Below are 27809 nucleotides of genomic sequence, written 5' to 3'. Positions count from 1 at the left end.
GACGGTGATGGGTGCGCACGAAACTAAGTATCTTGGACACCTGGTTGGTAGAGGCATCTTACGACCTCAAACATCAAAAATCAAAGCCATTCATGAGATTCCGACACCCACTACAAAAAAACAAATCCGAGCCTTCTTAGGCTTCATCGGTTATTATCGAAGATTTATCCCTGATTTCTCCACGGTGGCAGCCCCCTTAACCAACGCTTTAAGAAATAAAGGATCTCCTGATCTGTCAAAGAATGTTGCGGCTTTGGAAGCTATCGAGGTCCTAAAACAAAGGATTACCTCGAATCCGGTACTCCGGTGCCCCGACTTCCGTAACCATTTTATTCTGCAGACAGACGCTTCGAACCATGGTCTTGGTGCGGTTCTTTCGCAGGAACATGATGGTGAACTTCAACCGGTCTGTTTCGTAAGCAGGAAACTCGTTCCTCACGAGGAGGCCTATTCGACTGTGGAGAAAGAGTGTTTGGCCATCATATGGGCCGTAGAATCTCTCAAGTATTATCTCTTGGGTCGCTGCTTTACGTTATATACTGATCACGCACCCCTACAATGGCTCGCCAAGCATAAGGATACCAACCAGCGTGTTCTTCGCTGGTTCCTGTCACTGCAACCATTCGATTTCCTTACCATTCACAAGCCAGCTGGATTCCAACTGGTGGCCGACTATCTGTCCAGGAATACTCCCTTGCCCAATCGGCCAGGGTTTGTGATGGGGAGATGTGAGGTGGGTCCCGTCAGGCGAGGGGAAATGGGAGAACCTGGGGTCATGGCAGTGGACCATGAGGACGAAGCTGCCCATTCATTCTGCCAGCCCTTACCTTGGTTCGCCGTGACTGCCGTCGCGGGTGCTGACCGGGGCTCAGGGCTGGAGACGGTGAGGACGCGGGAACCGCGGCCAGCCGCGCAGCAGAGACACGCGCACCCCAGCGTGTTCCTCTCGCCGCCGGAGCAGGCAAAAAGAGAGAGGCGGCTTGCTAGACGGGGCGGGCCGCTCTGCGGGTGCAGTTCGCTCGGCGGGAGCGGGCGAGCGTGGACACCAATGCAGGGGGAAGGAGGGGCCTCGGGGCACAGATGGGACGGTGGACGGGACTCCCCTGGCAGGCGGGAGAATCAGGAAACACAGACCCAGACGGCAGCCTTTAAGGGAGGCGGGATGTGGCAGGATCAGCCAATAGAAAGCCAGATAGACGGGGAAGGTCCCTATTGGAGGGGAAACAAGTCACTCACAACACATAAAAGACCGGGAACTGATCACCGTGTTGTTGTTTCCTTTTCTAGTCATACGGAGAGGGCAAAGAGCGAAGGAACGACTAGTGGGCCTATCCGGACACCCAAGAGGCTTAGGAAGGAAGGTTATATTCCTGGAAAGCGGCCAGAGAAGTGAAGTAACTCTCAGCAACTAAACAATTGACTATAATTTCATTTGGTTAAGTTACAAGAATAAAGCACAATTTCAGCAACCAACCACCTGGTCCGACTCTTGATTCCTAGAGGGTATTTGTAATGTGCTGAGGTCTGACAATGGTCCACATTTTGTGAATGTACTGTTTGAGCAGATACGTTTGTTATTAAATGTTCAGCATATATTTTCTTCTGCTATCACCCGCAAGCAAACAGTTATGTGAGAGACTCAATGGTCTTCTCAAGGAGAGTACTGCTATATTGGAACTGACACTGAAGAAGGGATGTCTGTATTGCCTACTCTAGCATTATATGTATTAAGGAATCAGCCCGGGTTGGACCATCACTTTACACCCCATGAACTAGTTACTGAGAGGCGGATGAGAATGCCTCTGACTCCTGCATCGAGGAATTAAAGTGATGCCCAGAAGACAGCAGATATGTTAGGAAATTAGATACTTTATTTTATGACAGGCATGACTGCTAGTATCTCTTTAATTTCAGATCAATACTGCAGCAAGGGGCGTCTTCTCAGGATTCAAGCAAAGACCATTCATCAATTGGACTACCAGAATTACTACCTCTACCTAGACAATTCATGGGAGACCCACTCCTAGTTTGAAATTTCACTAGGAAGTGGCATGAGCCCTGTTTTATTGGTCCCTTCATAATTGAACATATTACCCCTTCAGCAGTAAAAGTCTAGGTAAGATGAGCCTGGATACATTTGAGTGACATCAAGCCATATGCTGGTGAGACTGATCCACCCCCACCCGTTGATTCAGAAGCAAGTCGGCACGAAGTAGTTCAGCATGTGCAGACTTTGATCTATGATGAGGAAGAAAGACACAGAAAGTGCTGATTAAATAAATGCAAGTGTGCATTTGGACTGTGGCTCCCCTTGAACACTCTTTATAGATATTATAGCAGGCATCAATACCTTTTGTTTTAGCCACAGAAATATTTTAATGTTTTGAACTTAAGAAAAGCGTTGAAGTCCTGAAAAAAATATACCAGATCTTGAGTTTCTGTTTGACGACTGGAAAAGGGAGCCGTTTCCCGATTCATTTCTCACTGAGTTCTTGTTTCGTCTCCCTTATGGTGTTGTCTGATGTCAAGACTCATCGGCTTGTATTTGCGTTTTTTCCTTTTATTCTGTGAGCATATCCTGCACTGGTGTGGAGAAATACTGATATGTATGTTTTCCTGCAAGATCCTAAAATTGGTCCGATTGTAAGGAGATTGCTCTCAGCAATAATTGAGCAAATTCTACAACTTCCAGAGCATCTGACAAACTTTCCTGATTAAAGAAGTTTTACCTTCCTTAATAAATAGTTTACAGGCATGATGTAGAGTTCTAATAGTGATACTGTAGCAGAAAACGAGAGAGCACAGCAACATATAAGGAATCATTGTTGGTGGGCATGGATGTACTGGTCTATAAGATATGTGTGCACCACATTCATTATTTTTTTCCTGTTTCTCACGATACACACGGTTTATCTTGTTGGTCAGAGGAAGGTAGCAGTTCTCTTTATCCTTCCCACACAAGTGACTGAGGCAGACATAACTGTTTCACGAAGGCCCAGGCCATATGTAATTGTCCCTATACCAGTGGCACGTATGAGATCACTTATCTCTCTGACAAGTGTCCCGGTGATTCCCCCTGTAGGAAGGATGTATTCTGATATGTTTCATGAGTTACTTGCTGTTAAGATGGATTTCTGAACTCTGACCTGGAGGGGCAGAGGTTCCGAAGGCCAGCCTAGTTTCTTGGAACAGGGTAACCTCTGGACAAGCCAGACCAATCAGGGTAGCGATGGCGGCGGTCAAGACTAAGTCTCAAGAGGGGTGAGGGTGACTGAAAGACCTCAATGAGCACACAAAGCAAGGACACTTACAAATTACACCAGACAGGTGTTATATTAAAAATATAGACACATTTATTACAAGGCCTTTGTAACATCGACCATAGCAAAGAATCACAATAATACTAAAGTAAACCAACACATCACAATCAATACAATATATATACAAGACCAAGGGGTCTAAGGAGTTATGAGCAAGTAATATGTAGACCACCTAGATGGGGAGGAAAACAGGTATTGCAAGTAGTCATTAGACCCAGTTCGACATCAGAAATACACCTAACTAGCAGGAAGTGGGAGCCCTACAAAGAGACGAGCCTTATGCTCAAAAGTACCTGCATGCGCTGGTGCCAATGGATAAAGTAGGGTCTCTTTAAGGGTCTCAGGCAGTTCAGGAAGGTGAATAAAGCGATGCAGAACAAGTCCCCACTACTCAAGCAAGGCCTCCACTTGTGGGCAGAGGCAGGGTGAGAGTGCGGGAGAGAGTCGCTATTTCGCAACAGCGATAGAAAAGAAACGGGCTCCGGCGCGAGGGGCCACCGGTTGGGGTATGGACTACTCACCGGTCCCCGACGCAGGCAGACCCAGACTTCTCCAGTTCAGTTCTCGTTGCTGGCAGGTTCAACTGCGATGATCAGGACGTCTCGACACCGTGTAGATTCTGTGTAGCAGGATGCAGGGTCGAGGGTGTCCCAAATGCAGTGGACGTTCACAGGTTGTTACCGCAGCAGGGCAACACGACAACCGCGTTTACTCTGGTCCGGGCGCACTCGTCTCACTTCAGACCTGGGAATGCCAAGTGAATGAATTTTGGTGTGAGGGTGCCGTGGACGCAGAGCAAGCAGTAGACTAAGTTTTGAGGGCTTCCCCGAAACGGCGGCGGTGACAGAGCAAAGCATCCTGCGTAAACTGGTCAGCCTATTGGTTGGCCCGGGGACACTTCCGAAGAGGCTTACTTGCAGGGTTTGATGAAGGTGCCAGGAATAGTTGATCCCACTATTCCAATGGGTCGAAGCGCCTTCGCAGACCTTCTAGGACGATCAGATGCAGAGGAGTCTCGCAGGACGACAGCAGTTCAGGGTGCCAAACCTTCAGCGGGTCACCAGCGGTTCCTCGACTCAGTCTCTTGTTGCAGGATACTTGGCTCCTTATCCCTTGTTCGGTGTGAATTTAGGAGATCGACATGGTAGTGGTGTTTTCAGCCTCCTCTTATCCAAAGTTCCCTTCGTGCCAAAATGGAGAGGATCCAATGGGAGATCTGCTCACGAACACTCACACCATACGTGGACCTATCACGGACCACGGTGGTCCCAGGCATTCAGGACACTCCAGACTCTCTGGCACCCACGATGTGTATTGGGAACAGACATCCAAGCCCACATCCTGGAGGCATACACACAAGGCATGCAGAAGCCCACGAAAGCGTTGGGTTTCATGGGAAAGTGCATGACCAAATAAGTACTGACCCGGGTTGGATCGACCTGGGGAAGGTGAAGGGGCAAGATGATCAGAGGACAGGACAAAGAACCTCGTGGCATGACCATTTTGGACATTCATTGGTTGCCCCGCACTGCGGTGAAAATCCCTTCTACTAAGTGAGGATATAATATCTATTTCATCAAAAGAAGGGACATATACATACTTGATAAAAACAACATGTTACCCTAAAAAATCTGAAACCTACCATACAGCCACTTAGCAAATGTGATCTGTGTGTAATCTAATTAATGACATATGACAATAATTTCACTAAAATATCATATTTTAATTCATTTGCTTAATCACACAATTATCCAAAAACATTTATAAAAATACATTTACACCACATAAAAAAGTATACAATGTTAAAAGTAGTTATTCCACCACACAGAATCAAGTTTTACAAATACTTGAAACACTACGCAGTAGCAACTCAATTCATCTTGCTCCCTACTGCATACACAAAAGTTAGCCCAACTTATATGAATTTCTGTCCTTGATGTTACTATTAACTGGACATTATTCAGGGGCAGAAATTTGTCTTGTGCTTCCTGTAGACTTCTCTCTAGGTTCCGGTTCCTAAACCTGAGGGTACATACAAACATAAACACATTACTACGTGGGCATTATCGGTTGATTTACTAAACCTTAGCCTACCCTAATCACCATTAGGATGCAACAAGTAAACAATTTATAATACACTGGTGCCTCACACTTTTAGCAATAAAAGTTTACAAGTCTGTTTAACAATTACAATTATTGTTCTTCACTTTAAACTGTGGTTTGGAGAAAATAGTCAGAACCTGACAATGTTCTCTAATGTCATTTTCAAATTCACCATGCCCTTATGTGCACAGTATTACCATGAGTCTCGCTATTAATTACCAATAATCCGAGGAGGACATCAAAAACATTTAAATTAAGTCCTCACCTCGGTCCCATATATAGCTTCTCTCTCTCTTTGGGAAGATTATTAGATCTTTCTTGTGACCAAACAACCATGGGGTAATGCGTCCACAATGCGGGTCATATATTGGATCTGATGGAAGTAGAAAAAACTCAATGAGTTGATAGCAACAATAGGGGTGGGTATAAAAATGGTGTGTGGAATCAGTCTACACAAACACTGAAATCCAGTCCCTTACCTTCATATCGCTAATCTGTAGGGTATTGATCATATCAAGGATCTGTAGTTTCCAATTGGAAATCCCAACCCTGGCTTTCTGTCCATTCAATGGATGGGTAAGCTTCTCACCTATAGCAAAAACGAACAAACCCACCAATAGGTTACAATGAGAATAGCCTGGCTCGAACTACAAGGAACCCGTCCCCTGGGGAACCCTTGCTTAGCTGTCACATGTGTTGCTCTTGCAAGTCTATGGTCTGCTGTTTCGTGCTACAGACAAGCCCGCGATGCAAGCATTAAGATAACCCTACAGCGTCGTGACCGCGTGCGAGCCGATGACGTCATCGCGTACAGCGTAACGCAATGACATCACAGGAGTTTGCGTCGTTGCTAGGCGACCCGTAATACAGGAGTTACACTCCATTTTCCTCATAGGTAAAGCGGCAGGTTAAAACCAAACCAAATGCAAAAACATGTAAAACCTTCACCAAAAAGTATTGATAAAGGTTACTAATAGTTGCCCTGTTTTAAGTTCGCTAATATGGTTTTTCATGTGTCTATATGTACCTAACATCAGCACTGAATATTCCCTCTAAATTCATGGGGGTGAACTTGGTATCAAACCTCTCCATTATATATATAGGTACTGCATCACCATTAGTTACACTCTAGACTCGTAGGGGTGAAGTTAATATAGAGCCTCTCAATTCTGCACAAACAATCAGATACACCTCAAAAATCAGATACATCTCAAAAATCTATCCAAATTTCACTCCAGAGGGATGATAGCATACAAAATTATGTCAAATTCAAAAAAAGACAGTATGGATCAATCTAAAACCCCTCTCTTATGTACAATTAGAGCACTAAACATCTTGTCCTTCCATGAGTTGGTTGATGTACATCAACCAACTCATGGAAGGACAAGATGTTTAGTGCGGATAACATGGCGAAAAAGGGTTCAAAACACAAGAGAAACGATAGCTGCCACCAGTCCTGTCCGTGACACACTTGCACAATTCATAATAAGTCCAGTGAGAGTTTCTAGGGCCTTTGGAATGACTAGAGACCCAAGAGTGCGGTAAAGTAAGTTACAGTGCACTCTTGTTTCATGTTGCACAAAAGCTGCAACATGAGGAAAGGACTAAGGAAAACAAAGTCTCCCAGTACTGACTGTTTTAAGGGCATGTCAGTTTCCCCATAAGAATTGAGCGAAAGCCCAGAGGAGTGCGGCAGAAGGCTGCACTTCTCTGGCAAAGTCTAGATCCGGGTGTAAAACAACAGCAAAAAGTTTAGGGGTTGCCACATGGAGGGAAAATTACATACAATTATGAAATCTTTCTTAACATTCGCACATTCTCTTCTTGCAAGGAAGAGACGCAAAAGAGGTATAAGAGAAGCTGATTATGAGTTAAATAATTATCTTGCCAGTACAGCACATTTGGGAATAACATGTGGTATCAGCACATGAAAGAAGTAGGCAAAAAATGTCAGAGGAGAGTTGCTATGTTTGTGCTCTCCTGCCACATGCATTGGGGAACTCTAAGATATTTATAGCTATCGAAGTAGATGTCCAGACAGCTCATTGCCTTACTCACCTTTCACTCTGTCATACAAGAGGTCAGTTCCAGGGCTGAAAAGCATCTTTAGTCTGGGTAACATCATGCTCAGCATCAGAAGAAGATGATTATGTTCAAGATTCGAAAACAAGAGCAAGATCACACACCAGCAATCATGTGATAAGATACAAACATCCTGGAATGAAAGGAGCAGGAATCAGATGGGAGGTAAATGCAAATCTTAATTGCCAAGGGAATCCTGAGGGAGAAATCCAAAATTGCAAAGAGAGAGGTCAAATGCAGATTTGGGGACAAGTACTGTCACCCGATGGATGGGAAGAAGGTGTAGTTGTATGCAAAGCACTGGCAGTAACAGGATCTCGCAAATCAACCGTAGTGAATGTGGAGAGGATATGCAAACCTCTATGCTGAAGCTTGGCAAGCTGCTAACCTGGGTTGGAGACAGAGGTGCCCCAGTGCAGATAGTGCCTCTGGCAAATGCAGAACTGTTTTTCAGAAACAATGGCACAAGAAAGGTTGGAATGAATCAGCAGTGCAACCAAATCTTCGATGTACCAGAAATGAAGGATAGGACAGTAGTAATAATGGACCTCTACTAGGCCTGTGAATCCAGAGCATTCATTACGTTGCCCAAGGACTGTGATGGACAGTCTTCCATAGTAATCATTCATGTTTCAGTACTAGTAATTCCGAGGAGTGACCTGAACATTGTAGAGTTTCCCAAAGCTTATGCTCACCTGAGAAAGAAGAGATCACTTGAAATTCTCAAACAGATAATTATTTCTCAGCTAAATCCATAGAAGCTTTTGACTCCATTCCATATGAGCACAGGTTGTTCAGTAAGACATCATCGATATTCATGATTATTCATGATGATTATTTTCATGCCCATGATCCAGATGATGGCGAACACTAAATGGTTACAAATAACCAGATGGGAGCTATTGAAAACGAATAACACTACCATAAAGGGATTCAATGAAATCAAGGAAGAGCTGAGAGCCATAAGACTAATGACACTCCAGAATAGATATGTTCTAGACATGATGACAGTGATGGATAGAGGTGTTTGTGCCAAGATCGGAGTATCATGTTGCATATTCATACCTTCTCATGATGACAAGAATGGAACCTTGACAGAGGCTATAACGATGTTGACGAACTTACACATCAAGATGTAAGATGAAGTGGAAGATATTGCAGATGACAGCTGGTTTGCATAGATCTTCTCATGGGTACCTCAGTGGATGGCGAACTTCTTCAAGTTCCTTGGAGCACTTCTAGTGATGATAATGGTTGGATTCTGTGTGATCAGGATAATCATCCCACAATGCAAGAAGACAACAAAGAAAGCAATAGGGGTGAAAATCATGATTTATGTTGAATGTCCTTCCTCTCCTAAATCTCTAATTTTACCTGTGGTGTTCCCCAGGGGTCTTCAACCAATTCCTGGCACTTCTTGACCACCGCATTGCCACTCTATGCCCCAACTTCTAGTGCTATGCGGATGACACTCAGCTCATTTTAAGGCTACCTTCAGCCACCTCTTCTCCTTTATTCATCTCCGACTGTCTGGCTGCTATCCAGAAGTGGTGTGCCGCCAATGATCTCTGCCTTAATGCCAATAAGACTGAGATTCGCCTCATCGGCATACCCGCTCCCTCCTTTCCTGCCACTCTCTGGCCGGCCTCTGTTGGCCCTCTTCCTGCTCCCACATGCAAGGCTAAAAACCTTCGGGTCATCTTTGACTCCACACTCTCCTTCTCTCCTAACATCTCTGACGTCTCTAAGAAGTCACACTACCAGCTGCGCCTCAGAGGTATTCTTCCTTTCCTCTGCTTCCCCCAGAAGCTCACTGTTTCTAGAGCTCTGGTTCTCTCTAGGCTGGACTATTGCAACATCCTCTTTCAAAATCTGCCTGCTTCTACTTTCCCCCCTCAGCAACTCATCAAGAACAGGACTGCGAGACTTGTCCTTGGCCTCAAGCCCAGGGATCGTATCTCTCCAGGACTGAAATCTCTGCACTGGCTCCCAGTGGCTTCTACTCTCCGCCCTCAGCAACTCATCAAGAACAGGACTCCGAGATTTGTCCTTGGCCTCAAGCCCAGGGATCGTATCTCTCAGGACTGAAATCTCTGCACTTGCTCCCAGTGGCTAGGAGGGTTACATTCAAAACCCTCTGCATCGTCCACAATGCCTTCTGGGGCCTGGGGCCTCAATACCTTCAACTCTCTCTTCCTATTTATCTTCCTTCTCAAGCTCTTTGCTCATCCGCTTCCAACTCCCTCAGGGTCTGTCGCCTCTCCAAGCAACGAGTTGGTGGTAGATCTCTCTCTTCGGCTGGGGCCTCCCTCTCGAACAGCCTCCCTGCCTCCCTGAAACCTGTGGAGAAATATCTCTGGTTCCGGAAGCACCTTAAAACCTTCCTCGTTGCTTATTGCTTTCTCTCCTACTCTCCCCTGCTGAATTCCTGACTGATACTGAGACTGCACTGGTTACCTGGCCACCCCTCTGATCTTGGGCCCAGACCCTGCCAGTTGCATGCTGCACTGCCTCCCTGGCAACCCCTGCAACTGCGGACTGTTTTCTGTATCCCTACAGTCCCCCTACCAGCACTTCTGTCTGCACTTACCTTGCACTTGCCACCAGCTGGCTGTTTTCTATTTATCTTATTTATTCTATATCCCATGGACTGCACTTTCCCCTCTACTCCCCCACACTGTTCCCTTTCCCCCTTCCCATGCACTTGCGCGATCTGAATGACACCTGGCCTAATAAAGATTGTTGTCTGTCTTCCTTCTGTTCCCCCTCCCTTGCCTCGTCGCACCTTGAAACACTTGTGTATAGGCGCGTTATAAATGCCATACCATATCATATCAAAGAGCTGATGTATGAAGAAATCAGAGACTACATAAAGGCCATCATAAATGCACCTGAGGGAACAAAGTTCCTGTATCCAAGTGATCACAAGAAATATGTGGAAAGATGGATTTACTGTAGCCCAAATGGACAATGCAACCACATGTTGTGGAACGTTGATGACCTGCAGCATCCTTGAAGGGAGTGATGAAGATATGGACTCCAAAGAAGCATTTCTTCAAGAAAGGATGTCTAAAAATGCAGAATGATGAAGGAGTGGTCGATGAATCAACCAGAGGGAGGAGTGTAGAGGAAGAGCCAAAAGCCTCTACTAGTCACTAATCTAGCTGACATCTATGCTAGTCCTTATCACCTACATCCCTGCCACTCTTCTCAAATCTCCTAAATTGCCCAGTTGCCCTTCTTATTCCAGCTAGTTTATCTGCACCACCTTACATGCACAGTTCACCAACCCACCTCTGCACAGGCCCTCATCTTACATATGTATCACGTTTCTTTCTCCTCAATCTCTCTGCAACTATAAGGTTATCCCTATACTTGATCTCCTCTTCTTCCTCTTTCATTCCTTCCATTGCCCCTTCTCCCTATGTTCTTCCATCCCCTTTCCTTTGTCCTATATAGCCTCCCTTTTCAGCTCTTTGTTCCCCCTTATTACCCATCCCTTCTTATTCCTTGCCATATTCCCTTTATTGCTACCTTTTGCATACCCTGCAGTTTTTTGCTCTGTGAAGGTTTGCCATCAGGTAAGGGTGTAGATATGTAGCAAATATGTTGTGTTTATTTTTTAATAATAATTAATTGATGCAAGTAATCCATCTAAAAAGGGTGGCCTCCTAATCAGACTCCCCTTTCAGAAATCCCCATGCCAAAATCATAGTGAGCAAATATGTCCTGCTTTATCCATCTCCTGATCTGCACCACATTCTCTTCAGTGGCACAGAACAGGTTCAAAGGTCACAAGTGACTTATTAAACAGCTGATGTGACACCAAATTCACTGCAGACAGATGTTGAATGTAAACCTGTCCCTCTGATCGAAAACCATAATAATTATGAAGAGCTATCCATTTGGTGGTAGGGTAGTCTCTAATTATAACTCATACTTGGGTTTTGGTATGGCCATCATTAATAAAGGCACATCCGATTTGTATCATACTCATATCAACCCTGTAAACTCAAGCCAGCTTTTTAAAATCTATGTGGATTCCAGCCAGACTGCTTGTCTCTGCTGCAGCCAGCAGGATAATGAGCAGTAAAGATTTCTCTCTTTGATCCCTTCAGAGGTCTGGTAACACCTCTCCAGCAGAGGACATTCTCAGCAGGAGGACACTTGGGAATCGTGCCTCAAAGAGGCACACCCACAACAAAAAGCCAGCCTCACTCCAGGGTGTTGCATATCAAAGGGCCTATGATGCTTCTGGCTTGGGAAGGGGTAGAGTTTGAACAGTCAGACTAAGCAGAAGGGACTGGAAGAAGGACTCCTCCAACTTAGTTTTCTGTGGCCTCTTTTTCCTACCTGTCTCTTCATCTTCCTGCACTGGAAAGCACTTTGGGTGTGATGCAAGAAGGCAAAGGTCACTTGTCACCTTGACAGAGATTGGAACCCTTAAAGCAGGCCTATATGTATCCTTTCCCCTGTGACCCTTTACCTTTATAAGGAAGGGATATCCCCCTGGTTCATTGATTTATTTTGGAAACTGAAGTGTAAACAAATTCATTTGGACCCTGTTTGGAGATCAGTCATTTCAAAATCCCTCTGGCAGGCCAGAAGGGAAGAAAGGTGTTCCAGGGATAGGCATGCTCTGCTCCCTACCTATCCCAAGGGAACATTTTGAGTGCCTGCTATTGGATCAAGACAGTCACTCTCTCACAGCTGCATTTGTAACCACTCACTGGAGGCAGGGTCCAGCTATCTTTCCCGGGCTGGGAGTGAAAAGGAAAAGGACTAATCTTGTCCCTGAACACCAGATTAGGACTCATGGCTTCAGAACAATCCAAGGCAGCTGGATTTCAGTATTCGACTGCTTCAAGCCATCCTTGAACCAGAGCCGACTGCCAACTGCATACAACCACCTTCAAACCATCAGGACCCATTGTGCTGCTTTTGGAACTTTTTTTGACCTCTTTGAAACACTGTTTATCAATCATGGAACCAGCACAATGCCACATAGTACCAGTAGACCATGTCATCTGTTATGCTTGAACATCAGCTTGCCATTGAGGGCAAAGTTGAACCACTGCCTCTGCGAACAATGCATCCAAAGTCCAGGATCTCCTCATCTAACCACTTCATAATACAACTAAAACCGCTGGAAGCTTTGTGTCACTCATTGACTTGAATCAGCAATAACAATCTTCTCAAAATGATTTGACCATGGAATCGACCCTGTTGGGCTTATCGAGCGACATTGCTTAATTGCTGCCTTCAAACTGCACAGAGCTTTGCTCCGAACCCGACTTGATGCTGACTCACTACATATACCAGCATGACTCACTGCCTTCGAGCCCAGTTCCAATCACAAAGTAGCATCCTGCAGGATGCTTCGTTATAGTTGAGCCATCCCAGAACAGGTACTTTTGTGTGGTCCCGCCCACATGGTCCACTTTTGGGCCTTGAAGACTGATAAACCACCCCTTTTCACCTTTGTCTACCAATGCATATGACAGGGTTGACATTTCTTGGCTTTCACCTCTGCTACAGTACCAAGAGTGCTTAATACATCTGTGTTCTGCATGTTCTGGGTTATTTCAACAGGGGTGAGATTTAGCTATTGTTTTTATAGTCAGTTATGTTGCACATTTGTGTGTTTTTTTAAAGTACATATCATTTTTGGAACCTTGATTGGACATTCCTTTATTGTGGGCTGTTGTACTGTTACTGTGTGGGTTGCTACTGTTATAACACACACCCTTCTTAAGGATAGAGCCTGCCCTCAGCCTTTGCTACCACAAAATGCAAAGGAGGTGTATATCTTCGCTATGCTTATTTCACCTTTATGATTGGTATTGTGAGGACAGAGTAAGCAGTTTAGAAAATACTCATCTTTGTATTGCTGCACAGTAGTAGTAGTTTTGTGATGGTCTTCTCCTTCCCCGCTTCTTTCTTTTCATCCATTTTCCCTTCTCTGTGTATCATTTATCATTTGATCATCTGCTATTTCTTACAGTCTTTTGTTTCCTTTCACTCTTTCCTTTATCCCCACCTTGCCTTTCTTACATTATTGTTTTCCCATACTTTAATTCTTATTTATTTTCTTTCTTTGTCTTCCTTTTCCTCATACCAACAATATCTGTTGTTGCTTCATAACACAATGTGGCTTTTTTACTCTCTCTCAACTACCAATTCCAAGCTTGTGAGGTAAAATGTAGCACTTGAATACCAGAAACAAAGAGGCCAAAACGATTTGTGAAGTCCCATTGAAGTCTAAAGCCGGCACAGAAATGGCTATGTCAGACATGAGGCCTATTGAACCAAAAACAGGCCTACATCTCAAAAGAAAGAAAGTGGGCTTAAATTTCAATAGTGTGAAATTATGCCATTGTATTTCAGCAAGGCTGACAATGCTGTTTTACTAAATCTATGCAAAGATAAATGTTTGACTTAAGAGACAGTTAGCAGTGTGCACATTATATTCAATGTAATATCAGATTGTGATTCCAAAATCTCAAGTGAAACCAAGCTTCTTGCATTTATAAGAAATAAAAGAACTTCATTTTTCCTCATTCTAAATGACAGTATGCAACGAGAAGTGTCTACTGGATTTTTTGAGTTTGAACATGGTTTTCTCATATAGGTGCCCTATACATTGGAACAGTTGTTTTGTTATTCAGACATGTGTAATGACCTCAGCACTTACCCTATTATACAGACTGAAAGTTCTTGGACTCAGGATGGCAATAATGCACACTTAGACTATCAGTTGGAAATATAATTGGCTTGTTGCAGGCCCTTTATTTCACAATTTATAAACACAGAGATAACTATGAGATAAATGCAACTGGTTATACATAAACACACAAACAAGGACAGCTACAAAGGATATACATCACTGTTAGTGCAGTTACCAGAGAAAGCTTAATCTCAGCCATGATAAACACTACCAAGTCTGGAGGGAGGTAGGCAGAGAGATCACACGTGCTAACAGGGTCTGGAGCGAAGTGTCCTCCCTCTCAGTGAGACATCATCACCCGGGGTCCCAATCCTCTGTCTCCTCATTGGGATACCTCTCTTAGTAAGGGGGAAGAATCCCTGCCCCTCACAAGTTGAAAACTGCCCCCTGCCGAAGGACAGACAGCAAGCATGGGAGGCAAAGAGCAGAAAAATCCATACAGGAGTGGAAAAACCCAGCTTGTCTCTCACGTGCTCATTCCCAGCAACCTTTTTCAATGCATCTGCACATCTCCGACTCCCCTCTTGGCTCGTTCCTGAGCGAACAATACAACAACTATCCTCCATAGTGAGCTCAGCTGCTTCCTAATAAAATATTGCATCCATTGAAGAACTCGTGTCTGCCTTCTAACTGAGCTCACAGAAATGTAGAATTTCATTGTGGTTCGGAAGTGAATATCCAAAATGGCCAGGAACCAGCGCCATGTTGTTTAGCTCATTTTCGTACATGCACTACAGCAATACAGAAGTGATAGTCATGTATTTTGCAACTGTGAGATTAAAGAAGTACATTACACATGGATATAATGCCCAGGTGCCTTATACAATGTTATGTCAAATGCATTTTGTGTGTGTTAAAAGTCATTCCTTGCAGAATTATACATGTAGCCAGTCAGTTCTCCTGAAATGAAACTTTAACCTCAAAGACTTTTCCTCTGCTAGTCCTGGAGAGGGAGGTCTGGCTGTCAACAATCTGGTCCATTGCTTACAAATATAAAGAAAAAGACTGCCCCTGATGAAAACCAAGGTGGCAATAGATAAAACCCTGCCTGTCTATTCAGCAAAAGTGACCTTGAGGTCGCAACTCCCATACATTGTGCATTAAAGCAGCAGCCAGGGCCATTTCAAGGCCAAGAAGGGAAAGGCTAAAATAAACCTCTGGCTGGTCACATGCTTAAGAGGAAATGCAACTTAAGAGAACAAAGGTGGGGGCCAGAGTGAGCGAGGCATGTGAGGCTGGAGTTTAGTTAATAGAAAAATGAATTTTGTTGCATAAAAAGGGCAGCATATATGCCACAATGCTCATTCCAGGCTTTTATTAAAGGTGATAGTAACCCTCTTTGAACCATGCCAAACAATTGTGTGATAAACATAGCCGAAGTTATTAGGGAAAATTTGATTTGGGCCTTCCCTTGATTCCAAGAGATTTGAAAGTTGGTATGAGGGTGAATGACAAAATTAACATGGGAACTATGAAGTGGCATATTTTTCACTGATACGGCACCTCAGTAAACGAAGAAAAAACATATCTCTGCATAAGAAGGGCGTGCAGGCTTCAGATTAGCATCATCTGACTGGCCTTAAAGTGTAGTTCTTAAAAATATATTCATACATGTAAAGATTTGAAAAATTAGGATACTTGCCATGTTGATAGATTTTCAGAGTTTGAACATGACAAACCCACATGTCAGTTTGGGATGAAAAAGCTTTCTCCTCCCACAGCTTTCCTAACTCATACCCCTGATCTTCTTGTTCTATTAGCACACAGGTGGGAGGTGGGTAGAGAAACTGATCGCTTTTTCGGGAATCATGACACAATTGATGTAATTTGCCCTATAAGTAGACCAGTTTACATTAGAACTGGGATTTTTTCCATTTTATCCCAGGAGGTAACCTGCTGCTTGCATTGGAGACAGGGACATGGAGACATAGAAGCTGACTGGGTCCCCTTGATTGACACCCTTGCTGTCCCAGCGGTGCCCTGTTGTTTCCTGATGCCTATTACAAGGCCTCTTCTGTAAGTAAAACTATCCCAAAGCCATAGAATGTGTAGGCCCTGCATTTCTCAAGTATTGTTCTAGTCATTTTCCCATAGCAAAATGCCCTGTTTTTCTGTGTAGATCCTTAGCATATTTAATTGTAGTAAACCAATTAATTCCCCTATAGAAATCACTGGATGTATTTTGTTAGCATTCAAAACTAACAAGCTCCTCCCAGTGTGTCTTGAGCCGGTATAGACATAAAGATTTGATTGACTATTTGTAAGAAAACCACTGACTTTGGTACAGAGAGGGAGGGGTCGTAAATCCCCAAAAATGTATCCCCAAAAGCCTGTTTCCAAGTCAGTGTGCAGGGTGCAAAACAACATTTCCCATTTATCCCCTACATTTTAAACCAGAAGTGGGAAGGCTTGGATTTCCTTTGGTGGAGAAAACAAAATTGCCTCTTCGTTCCCATTGTTCTCTGACCCAAACCACAAAGCCTGTTCTTTTTAGTTGTGGCAAAACAAATGTTCCCATTGTTTTTCTTTCCCTCATATTGCATCTGTGGTAATAAGTGAAAAGCGATTTTTCCCCATGAATCCCTTTTCCAAAGATTGCATTTCTATCAGAACCCAAAACCATGTTCACATTGTGTTCCCACTCTCTGCCACTGGCCTTCAATTCAGAGGGGTCAAGTCTAATTGATGTTTTGAGGGTGGGGATTGCTGGGAGAAAAAGTAGTATAACCAAATCTGCAATAACTGTGTGTCTTGAATTGTTTTTTTTTCTGTATTGGTCATTTTTGTTCTTGTGTTACCACAGCATTGGTGGCTGGTGTTAGTCTGTTTGTCAAATTTGATTTAAATAAATTAATAAATCTACATCGTTACTACACACCATCCTGGTTCCTAATACATTCTGTCACCGGGTATTTGTTGGGGTTGGGTGGGAGATGGGGTGGAGGCCTTTCCAAAGTGAACCTGAATTGAAACCATAGTGATTTGTTCTGCGCCACCTTGATTGGGGGGAAAGGAATTCCGTGAGTTGAGTGTGACTACGTAATAAACCGCAACAAAACCTGGCCATTCATGTTTTTCTAAAGGTTTTTTTCACACTTTCAAATGAATGCAGCAATGAAATTCAGTTCATTGATGTTAAGTGCTACACTGAGGTCTTAAACAAAGGGATATTTTCAACCCTCTCAAGTTTATGATTGACTCTTTCTATAATTGAAGAGGGGTGGAGGTGAGGTTACACCCATTCAGGCAAAACAAGGTTCAGTCATTGTGCTGTTTTGATACAGTGAAAATACATAGGGCCTCATTACGACCCTGGCGGTAAGTTACCGCCAGGGCCGTGACTTTACCGCCATGGTGCTAACTACGTTAACGCCATGGCGGTAAGGGGATTTACCGCCCCATTCCGACCTTGGCGGGGCGGTAAATCCCCAATCCCCATTTACCCTTCCCCATTCCCATTTTTGCCCCATAGGGCATAATGGGAGTGGGGAAGGCGTTAATTACGCCACCGTAAATTACGGTGGCGTAATTAACACCAAGTTCCCTTACCGCCATGGTTTTTTACACCCGCTAAAAGCAGGTGTAAAAACCGCCATGGCGGAAAGGGAACTCGTAATTGGCGGTAAGGGGTCGGCGCAGCTAACGCTGGCGCTAACCCCTTACCGCCAGGGTCGTAATGAGGCCCATAGGCAGCCATTCTCTACCCTTCCTGGTAGCTTGGGAAGACGCATCACCTGTTGTGGCTATTTTTATATATGTTTTATTTGGCTGCACTAGGTCTTCAAACTCTGGCCACCCAGTCTTTTCTTTCTGCAGAAAACAGATGGGGTGTATGCTGCAGCTAAAAAAATCCCAAGTCACAAGGTTTCAGGCTGTTCTGCACCACCCAAACTCCATGAAATAGGTGGATTTTCAGACTTTTCTGCAGCACCCAAACTCCATGAAATAGGTGGATTATTTCTGTAACTGAATTGACACTTAACAAGACATTTTACCCTGATTTTCCTTTTGCACTCAAAAGTCCATGCAACTCTAGGCACCAATCGTCGAACAATGCAACTTGCAGCTCATGCAGTTGCCTTTCCATGAGTAATGAGTATCCTGACCTGCTTCATATAGCAAACAGTGCAATTACTACAGGCTGGCAAAGTAGACAGCAGTGTGTATTGCTAGCGAAGATGGCATGAAGTGCTAATGGAGACACTTATTTATATTACTAATTCCATAGCCTATCTATACCGACATGCCCCATACCATTCTAGGAATACTGGTCAGTCTTGGTTTTTACTGAGCAGCACTTATAGTTTCGGATTTCACCCTTATAAACCCAGGATTACAAGTCGCAGGATGCAACTTTAAAAAAAAGGACTGGACAAGTTTCTCTCGAATGGAATGGGGCAGGTTGACATGTATGACCACCGCCGTTTTACAGAGCCTAGGCTGAAGAGGCCACCATAATTGGCAGAAGTTACACTACTCAAGACTCGGTTACATCACATTGATGACTACTGTTCACTTCCAAGAGTTAAAAGACTAAGGCCTCCTTACGGGTTCGGCACTAAAGGTGATGCTAATTCCACTGGTCTGAATTATTATTACTGCGGGGGGGGGTCGAGGGGGGGCCTGGATGAATTAGTGCCAAAATGATGAGGCCTCTTTACGCGCCCCAACTGTTGGCTTTAACAATAATTCAACCCAGCAGAATTATTGGAGCCAATTCCTCTGATGCTAATTCTCCCAGCCGAAAAGTACCGCGGGTAGAATTACCACTGGTTTCTGTAAGCCGCAGGTTGGTGGAACGTTAAAAGAGATGGTAATTCAGTTGCGGCCACTTTTTTCCTTTACCACCAAACTCCTAATTAGGCTCCAAGGCAATCTTGTGAGAATTCTAATTGGTAACTCTTTGGCTACACATATTTGTCAATACACGATTATATCAGAAGTATTATTTCTTGTCAGGCCAGCCTCAGAAAGCAGCATTTTTTTTTACCAGCTAAACACCTCAATGGAACGCATGTGCTACCAGATCAGAATCAGCGAAATTTCGTATAGCTAGCTCCTGTTTACGAATAACTCGTAAGTGTGTCCTCTTTTGCTAATTGCTGTGATCCCTTAATCCATACATCAGTATTTACGCATGACAGCAATGAATGGAATTTCCAATCTCAATTCATCTGAAAAGACATCTGCACTCAATAAGGGCTGTACGGATTAAATGTGTTGCACCCTTCAAATGCCGGAGAAGGGGTACTGCAATGCCAACAGCCACTAACCGGAATTGAAATTGGCTTGATTGCTTTGCAAAGTGCATTTTTCTCCGAAACGTGAATGCTTGTTTAGGCTGGTCGGTGAGGCCTGAAATTGTGTGCAGAGATAGCGTGCTTTGCATAGCTCGGTATGTAAAATGGGTCTGGCTGTTAAATGTCCGCGAGTATCATCATTTCACTTTAATTGAAGCGCCATGATCATTAGAAGTCAATGGTTCGTCTTCGTGCCAGCAATCTGCCTGCAGCCATTTTATTCATTTACATGGGAAAGAATCTTATTAGGTTGCATTCGTCATAGTGCATTTCATTTTAACCACAAGAATGTTTCAATTTTAGGCCAAAAACCCCAATCAAATGTTCTTCTGAAAATGAAACCAAAGAAGTGACCTGCATCCTAGCTGCCCTTATAGGTAAGTACTCGCTTTACGTTTACACAATGCTTTTCTTAATACCTATAATAAAAGTGGCAGCAATAAAATAATCTTAAAAGTAAATGAAATATCAGACAGAAATGAGGATTCAAATGTGATTAAAGTAAAATGTGCATAATCAATTCAAACATACTCTGTCTCCATGAATCTTTTAAGGGTTTAATGTTACTGCTTAGTTTACTGCAGCTCTGCTGTAGCCTATGTGCTATGTGGAAAAGCAATCTTGTTTTAAGAGTTGGCACCAATATTCTGTTGTTAATACCATGGCAATGAACAGAGGTTAAACTGTAGTGAAGCACTTTATGTATGTTTTTTAAGTTGCAGCCACCATGGAGCTCCATGGAGCTCCCGCTCTCATACACACAAAACGCACACACGCACACACACACAACACACATATGCACACATATGCAAATCCACACACACACAAACACACACCTTTGCAGGAGGTACATTAACCTGTCAGGCTGTCTTACTAGGGTTGGGTATTATACAATGCAGGCTTTTTATAGGTTTTTGTAGCAAGCATCTTTACCCCCTGAGCTGTTCTTCAGATTCTGGAACTTGCAACCAGCAGGGCAACCAGATCCCGACAGTAGGCACACCAACAGTGCAATCTAACACAATGAAATTCATGGGGAAATATTCCTCATCATTGGTTGTAGGATGAACAACTGATGTACTAAGAAGTACATGTGGTATGGGCCATCTTTAAAGGTCAGCCCAAATATCTCTCATTAGTACCGGCGCATTGCCATAATCATGAAACGTGAGCACCGATTGGTGCGTTTGCAGGCCTTACTTCATGGTAAACCCTCACACATTGCAGCATCTATCTCGTGCTGCCCCTCTTCTTTCTACAGCATTTATAATTCTTTACTCATGCCACCATGGAAAGGGAGAAGGGACTACATGGTGGCCATTTTTTTTGTTTGACTTTTTCATTTAATTGAATAGCCACAATGAACTGGAGAAGAGGCAACCCACAGTCCCTTCTGTTCCATGGCGGCCATTTTCTTTGTTTACCATGGCTGCCACAGAAAGTGAAGACTGTTTCCCAGTCCGCGATGGGCATTTGATTTTTGTGTGACTTTCTTTCCGTAGCGAAACGCACTGGTTCTTGTAACCAAAAAAAATACCTTTAGTACACTGGTCTAACAGGCCAGGATACTAATGGCAGTATGATCCTCGGAGGGGGGCATACCCGGTCGGGTAATGGCCCCAGAGCTCAGTTAAATCTGTTGCTTCACTCAGGCTTCTAACCCGACCAGTAATGCCCCCATCCTCGGGTCATATTGACTAATTAAAATCCTGCTCGGTTGTTGGCTCCCTGGTGTCTCTGAAGCACAAGAAGTTGTTTACAGTTGAAGAAACAACATATCTCAGTAGAGCTGTTTATGAAGCCGTATTTTATAGGATGTTTTATATGTGAAATTTACAAATGTCTAAATTAAAAACTTAAGGGGTACTTGGGTGAGTTAGCGCAACAACAAACTGCTATTTATTTATTTTGTTGGGTATTTATAATGCGTCTGTGCAGCAAATGATCTTTCAAAGCACAATTAAAGAAGTTGTCATCCCGTCAGCCTTCATCTCCATAAATCATCCGTACAACTGCTATGCACCACATTGAGATGTTTAGTATGGTGCATTACTTGCTTTTGGAAATTGTGACCCAGCCTTATTCGGCATGGCCATCTTGTCTTCATGTTACTATTTTGAGTAAACATTGAAATCTCTCACGACATAACACACTGCCCTCTCTCAATCTATTGACACCATGGCGCTCAATACGACCCAGTGTTGGACCATGGTGCTAATAGCACCATGGTCCATGCCGGTAACTTACCAACTCCGCCATGGCGGAATGGGTAATTACCGCCCCATTCCGAGGTTGGCGGGGCGGTAATTCCCCATGCCGCCATGGCCCTTCCCCATTCCCATTTTTGCCCTATAGGGCTCAATGGGAATGGGGAAGGCACTAAGTACGGTGCCGCAAATTGCGGCACCGTACTTAGCACCATGGTCCCTTTGCGGGTTGGTTTTTTAACACTGCTAAAAGCAGGCGTTATCAGTAATCAGGCGTTAAGGGTTTAACGGCGCCGCCACCTTTTACGGCGCCGTTAACCCCTTAACGCCTGGGTTGTAATGAGGGCCCATCACTTCCCACTATATAAATTAAGAAAATGTCTCAATCCCTTACAGATAATTTTTGTTTTCAAAGACATTGGGCCTCATTACACGGTAGGCGGTAACCATGGCGCTATTAGCGCCATGGTTGCCGCCGGTATTTTACCGTGTCCGCCTTGGTGGATGGTGGAATTACCGCCCTACTCCAAGGTGAGCGGGGGCGGTAATTCCCCATTCACCAAGGCTCTTCCCCATTCCCATTTTCGCCCCCATAGGGCATAATGGGAATGGGGAAGGTGCTAATTACGGTACCGCATATTGCGGTACCGTAATTAGCTCTGAGGTCCCTTTGCGGCACCCAACTTTAACAGCTGGTAAAACCAGCCGTTAAAGTCGGGTCCCGCAAAGGGAACTCGTAGTAAGGCGGTAGGGGTTTACCGGTACCGGTGCCCTTACCGGTACCAGTAAACCCCTACCGCCTACCGTGTAATGAGGCCCATCATTTCTCAAAGTAATGAAGAGATCATTAAACTCAGTAATTTTAGTGCAGTTATTTTAAACGTCATTTTAACCGTGTAGTTTTCACCACAGCTGTTTGTTCTGTTTTTTTTGTTGAATTGGGAGTCTTCCCCAACCCTTCATCTAAGGTAACGCCACCACCTCTCCCTGCTCACCTCCACTCCCATTCACCTTCCCCAAACACACAATACATGTAGTTAAAAGAAATAATTTGGCGAAAATGGCAGTGGTGCCAAATATATGGTTAACGTGCAAAATGGCAAACAAAAGAGGTGATGGCTTGAAGGTTTGGAATTAATCTTAATCTCTGCCATTGCTCTGGGCAACGCTCTCGACCATCATTCTTCAGCCTGCCAAACCATTACATAAGGGGAAAGACCTTATGCAAATCGGGCTTGGTCCCACCCCAAATGGTACAGTCCAGCTCAAAATGCTTTCGCGCCTTCAAACACTTGTGTATAGGTGCGTTACAAATGCAATATCATATCATATCATATATCATATCCCTTCTGAACAAGACCATAAGCATCCCCAAACATGGTTCAGCCTCATTGGTTGCCATCAGTGAGGATCAGCTTGGGTCTCTAGGCCCGGTAGTCTCGTGTTAAAATGCCTGTGATGAAAACTCGGAAAGTGTTTTAGTACGTGTATTAACATTTAATTGCCAAAAGCTAACAATCAGTTACTAAAGAGCACACAATAGATGGTTCTATTTGAATTGTTCGAACTACAATTGTTCGAATTACAATTGACCTTTGCACAATTGACCGAATTGTGGAGGTCAATTGTTACATATATGCGGGGAGAAACCCCCCCGCAACCCCCATTATATATATAAATATATATACGTCAATTGTGCAAAGGTCAATTCGGACCCTCGACTTTCGGTCAATTGGGTAATTCGAACAATTGTGTTCGAACAATTTGGGTAATACCCAATACATACTGGTTTCACAATGTATAACTGTGGACAGGTAAAGACATGAGCTAAATGATCTCCCGATTATTTCAGTGCGCAAGGTGTGCACATTTATTTACTTTGGCTGGTAAACCTGTTCTAATGATGTGAAATCCTGTTGGGTGTTTAATTGCTTACTTTCTGTACGATGCATTGAAATCTACGGAAAACATAGTGCTTGTTGCAGGGTTGAGAGGAGTCCAAGGCGGTTGACTACTCACAGTGAGTTGCTAGGTATTCTTTACTAAATGGATGACATTTGAGTGTAAGATTACCAGTGAGGTATCTGAGAGACACTAATAGTAGTTGTTTTGTTTTCACTGACAACAGAGAGGATTCCATTTCACTTGTTTTATTCACTATGACATATGAGGAGGGACACCGAGTCTGTAGGTGTTGTTTGCTTATGGGCCAACCCATTGACTGCCCATGCCCATGCTAATCCCTATGGCCATTCCCACCTATTCCTTCCTCTGCCTACTAAAACACCTCCTCCTGGGAACTATTTGAGACCCCTTTAATCAAACCTCATCATCAGGCTTTGCATTCAAAGTGCCTGCCAGTGTTTGTTCAAAGCAGTCTTCTCAGGGGTAATAACTTAATTGGAGTTGTAAACACCATGACATGGAGTCAACAGGTTGCTCAATTTATACAAGAGCAAATACAAATTCTGAGGAAACAACACATGTTCAATTGGTTTGTTCTGTTTTCGTATAGGTGTGTACTCGGCAATGTGGACAAATGCACTAACCTGTGAGCGAAACCTGTGCTAGCGTTTTATTACTGCTTATCAGTTTCTTCCTTCAAGCAGATCATCTAACGTGGGGTTGATTTACAATCAATGGCCCACTTATTAAGCCATTGTTTTGGACAAGACATTTGCAACGTTTCCATTTTAAGAAATCCTAATAGGCATTTTAATTTTGAAGGCACACAGAAAACATGACTGCGCCCTTCTCCAGGTCAATTAAATATTTTCACACAGAATAGTTTTAATGTAACTTTGTTATTTTCAGATGTTCATGTTCAACACACCAAACAGCGTTTATTTTTGGTAGAATGTAATATTTTCATCACATTGTATATGGACCCTGCGTTTGTCAAACACTGAAACCTTTTTTATAAGTCTTGAAAGTGCATTTTCAAAACCCAAAGGACATTTCTTTGGCTTCTGCTGAATGGCATTTTGGTATGTGTAGTCTCCCAATCAAGATGGGGTTAATAATGCCACAATTGTGCACTTTTTGTATAACATATTTCTATAAGGATTTATATACTTGAGTGAGTACCGTACTATGGTATGTGTGTGTTTCAATTGATCTTTATAAATCAGAGTATTGTTGAAATCCAGACATGGGGGTGAGGAGGGGAACTGATGAGAGGGCAATTGAGTCATGAATATTTGCCCAGAATGTGGCAATCCAGGGGACTAGAGAAGCACTTTTCCCTGATTCTGGCCATGTGCTGCTTTTCAGGGCAGAGCTAAAGGAAACATGTGGGTCGACAGCTTAACACTTTCAGAGTGCGGATGCAACGCCCTTTGGTGTTTTTGAGGTCAGCAAGCTTGCTCACATGTCTCATATTGGGATTTTGTTTTCCTGGGAATATTTCACTACAGGTTGCTGGGTTTAAAAGGTGAGCACCTTTTATACCTTGCCAGAGTATTTATAGAAAAATGTCTTTTTCTCTTGTAATTTTGGCTGGTGTTCATTACTTTTTTTGAAAGGCCAATGTTCTTTTGTGAATTTTCTTCTAAGGGTAAAGGTCAACTGAACTAAGTTTGTATATTTCACTTTAAGATATGTTCACTTACTGTGTTCACTTACTGTGTGTATATTAATTGGTGCTAGCTTTTGATTTTTCACTGTAGGGAAAAAGATCCCACACTGAGTGAAGCGAGGGAGACGTACTCATCCACAGGTCAGAACAACACATTTTACAGCACATGCTGTAGCAAGAATAGGAAGAAAGGCCATATGGTTTACAGGAAGATATACGCTTAAAACCTCACACACCAGTCTCTTAACTTGCTGAGTTGCCTCTGTATTATTCTGCTATAGGATCCTCTGCTAATCCTGTACCCAACAAAAAGATCTGGCCTGCACACCCCCTCCAATCAAGGTTCAGGGGGTTCGTTAATGAGACTCCCTTCTCATTTGGTAGCAAGCAGCACATGATAACCGTAGTCATTGGCCCTCATTACAAGTCAGGCGTTAAGGGTTTAATGGCGCCGTCGGCGCCGTTAACCCTTAATGCCTGATTCACACTTTAACGCCTGCTTTCTGCAGGCGTTAAAGTCCAAGGCGCTAAGCGACCTTGGTGCTAATTACGGCACCGTAATTTACGGTGCCGTAATTAGCGCCTTCCCCATCCCCATCCCCATTATGCCCTATAGGGCAAAAATGGGAATGGGGAAGGGCAAATGGTGAATGGGGAATTACCGCCCCACTCACCTTGGAATGGGGCGATAATTCCGCCATCCACCATGGCGGAATCCGGCATGGACCATGGTGCTAATAGCACCATGGTCCACTGCCTGACTTGTAATGAGGGCCAATATCTGATTTGAGTGTATTTCTTTTGACAGTGAACATAATCCTTATATGCAACTTCTGCAATACAAGCATTTTATTAATTTGGACAATATGACCTAATATAGCACAATAAAATAAGAACAGTTGTGAAAACTCTGCAAAAACAGCAGTTAGTTTCAGTCAGCAAAACACAATCACTCTATTTTTGCAATGTCACAGTCAGACAGTGTTTCCAAACCAATTTTTCAAAAATACAAACAATATTTCTACCAATTACATCTGGGAAGAGATGTGTTCAAGTTCCTGACTTGCATACTGCTCTCAAGTCCCAGCTTTGCTACTTAATCAAAGTGAGCGCTCCCGGGTAAACCCTTTTATCACACCATGCCTATCTGCTAAAATTAGAGTCTATACAAGTTATTCAGCTCACACTGTCTGCTTCTTCAAAAAAAGAATCGCTCCTGATATTGCCACATAGGTAAATATGAATAGTCACAATTCATATACTGAACATCACAGTGTATTTGTCTATTTCCGTCACATGGCAACATGTTTTTACATTTAATTTAACTTCATTGCGTACTAATGACTCATTCTGTGATATTGCAAATGAAGGGGGGGCACACATCTTTTGTTGCCTAGGACCCCGCAAATCCTGAGTCTAGTCCTGCTCCCTCCCACATGAGACAATCTGCACAGTTCTGTCATACCTTTTTGGTGCAATTACCTTGCAAGTTCTACATTTTATCATTGCCCATATGCTAAGTATTACCATGCTGCAAGTAGATTCCGAAATGGCAGGCTGCCAAGTGGGCACAGTGTGCCGTTTTGCCTTTTAAGTTGAGTTTGGGGACTTGTGGGTCTGATTGTATTAGTTTGGGCTAATAGGTGTTGCTTGCAACACCTAACAGCCGAAACTATTGCATTACCGTACACATAGAGACAAATGACATTTGAGGAAGGACACAGAGACTGCAGGTGTTTTTTGGTTGGTTGGCTGGCCACCCATTGCCCGCCCATGGCCTTGCTACTCCCTATGGCCATTCCCACCCATTCCTGCCTCTGCACCCCCAAAGCACCTCCTCATGGAAACTCTTTGAGCTTGCTTTATTCAAGCCTTACCATCAAACATTGCACTCAAAATGCATGACAATGTATTTTCAAAGAAGTCTGCTGAGAGTGAATGACTTAAATGGAGTTGTAAACATGCTGTTGTAATATAAGTGTCTGACCAGACCTGCCTATACAAAAGCCCAAACTGTTGGCATTGCACATGCTTGTTTCGTTGGCAGCTCACTGAGCTATCTGTATTGTATTGCTGAAAACCACTGGCACACCTGTTTTTTTACGTATTTCTGTACATAATGAAGAATTGTGATTATTTTCCCTATTACCAAATTGTCATGTTTGAAGGCAATGGGCCTCATTACGACCCAGGCGGTAAGTTACCGCCTGGGCCGTGACTTTACCACCATGGCGTAAACTACGTTTACGCCATGGTGGTTGGCGGACTTACCGCCCCATTCTGAGGTTGGCGGGGGCGGTAAGTCCCCAATCCCCATTTACCCTTCCCCATTCCCATTTTTGCCCCATAGGGCATAATGGGAGTGGGGAAGGCGTTAATTACGCCACCGTAAATTACGGTGGCGTAATTAACTCCATGGTCCCTTAGCGCCATGGATTTTAACACCTGCTAAAAGCAGGTGTTAAAAGCGCCATGGCGCTAAGGGACCTCGTA

The 27809-nt window shown here is 43.7% G+C and overlaps 1 protein-coding gene across 6 annotated transcripts in view; it reads left to right on the top strand.

Moving 5' to 3' along the window:
• The window catches only part of HTR2C (5-hydroxytryptamine receptor 2C), a 4576123-nt gene that overhangs the window by 1115940 nt on the left and 3432374 nt on the right, over positions 1-27809 (top strand). For 4 of the 6 annotated variants that reach the window (XM_069612883.1, XM_069612882.1, XM_069612881.1 and 1 more), the window contains exon 3: positions 19836-19909. The exons of the other annotated variants lie outside the window; for them this stretch is intronic. The gene's annotated coding sequence lies outside the window, so the exon portion shown is untranslated. The remainder of the gene's footprint in view (positions 1-19835; positions 19910-27809) is intronic. 6 annotated transcript variants of the gene reach the window in all.

Source organism: Ambystoma mexicanum, chromosome 5p (assembly GCF_040938575.1).
Source record: "Ambystoma mexicanum isolate Mex_15411 chromosome 5p, UKY_AmexF1_1, whole genome shotgun sequence".
Taxonomy (NCBI): domain Eukaryota; kingdom Metazoa; phylum Chordata; class Amphibia; order Caudata; family Ambystomatidae; genus Ambystoma; species Ambystoma mexicanum.
The sequence above is the reverse complement of the archived record's forward strand: the minus strand, read 5'-3'. Positions and strand labels throughout refer to the sequence as shown.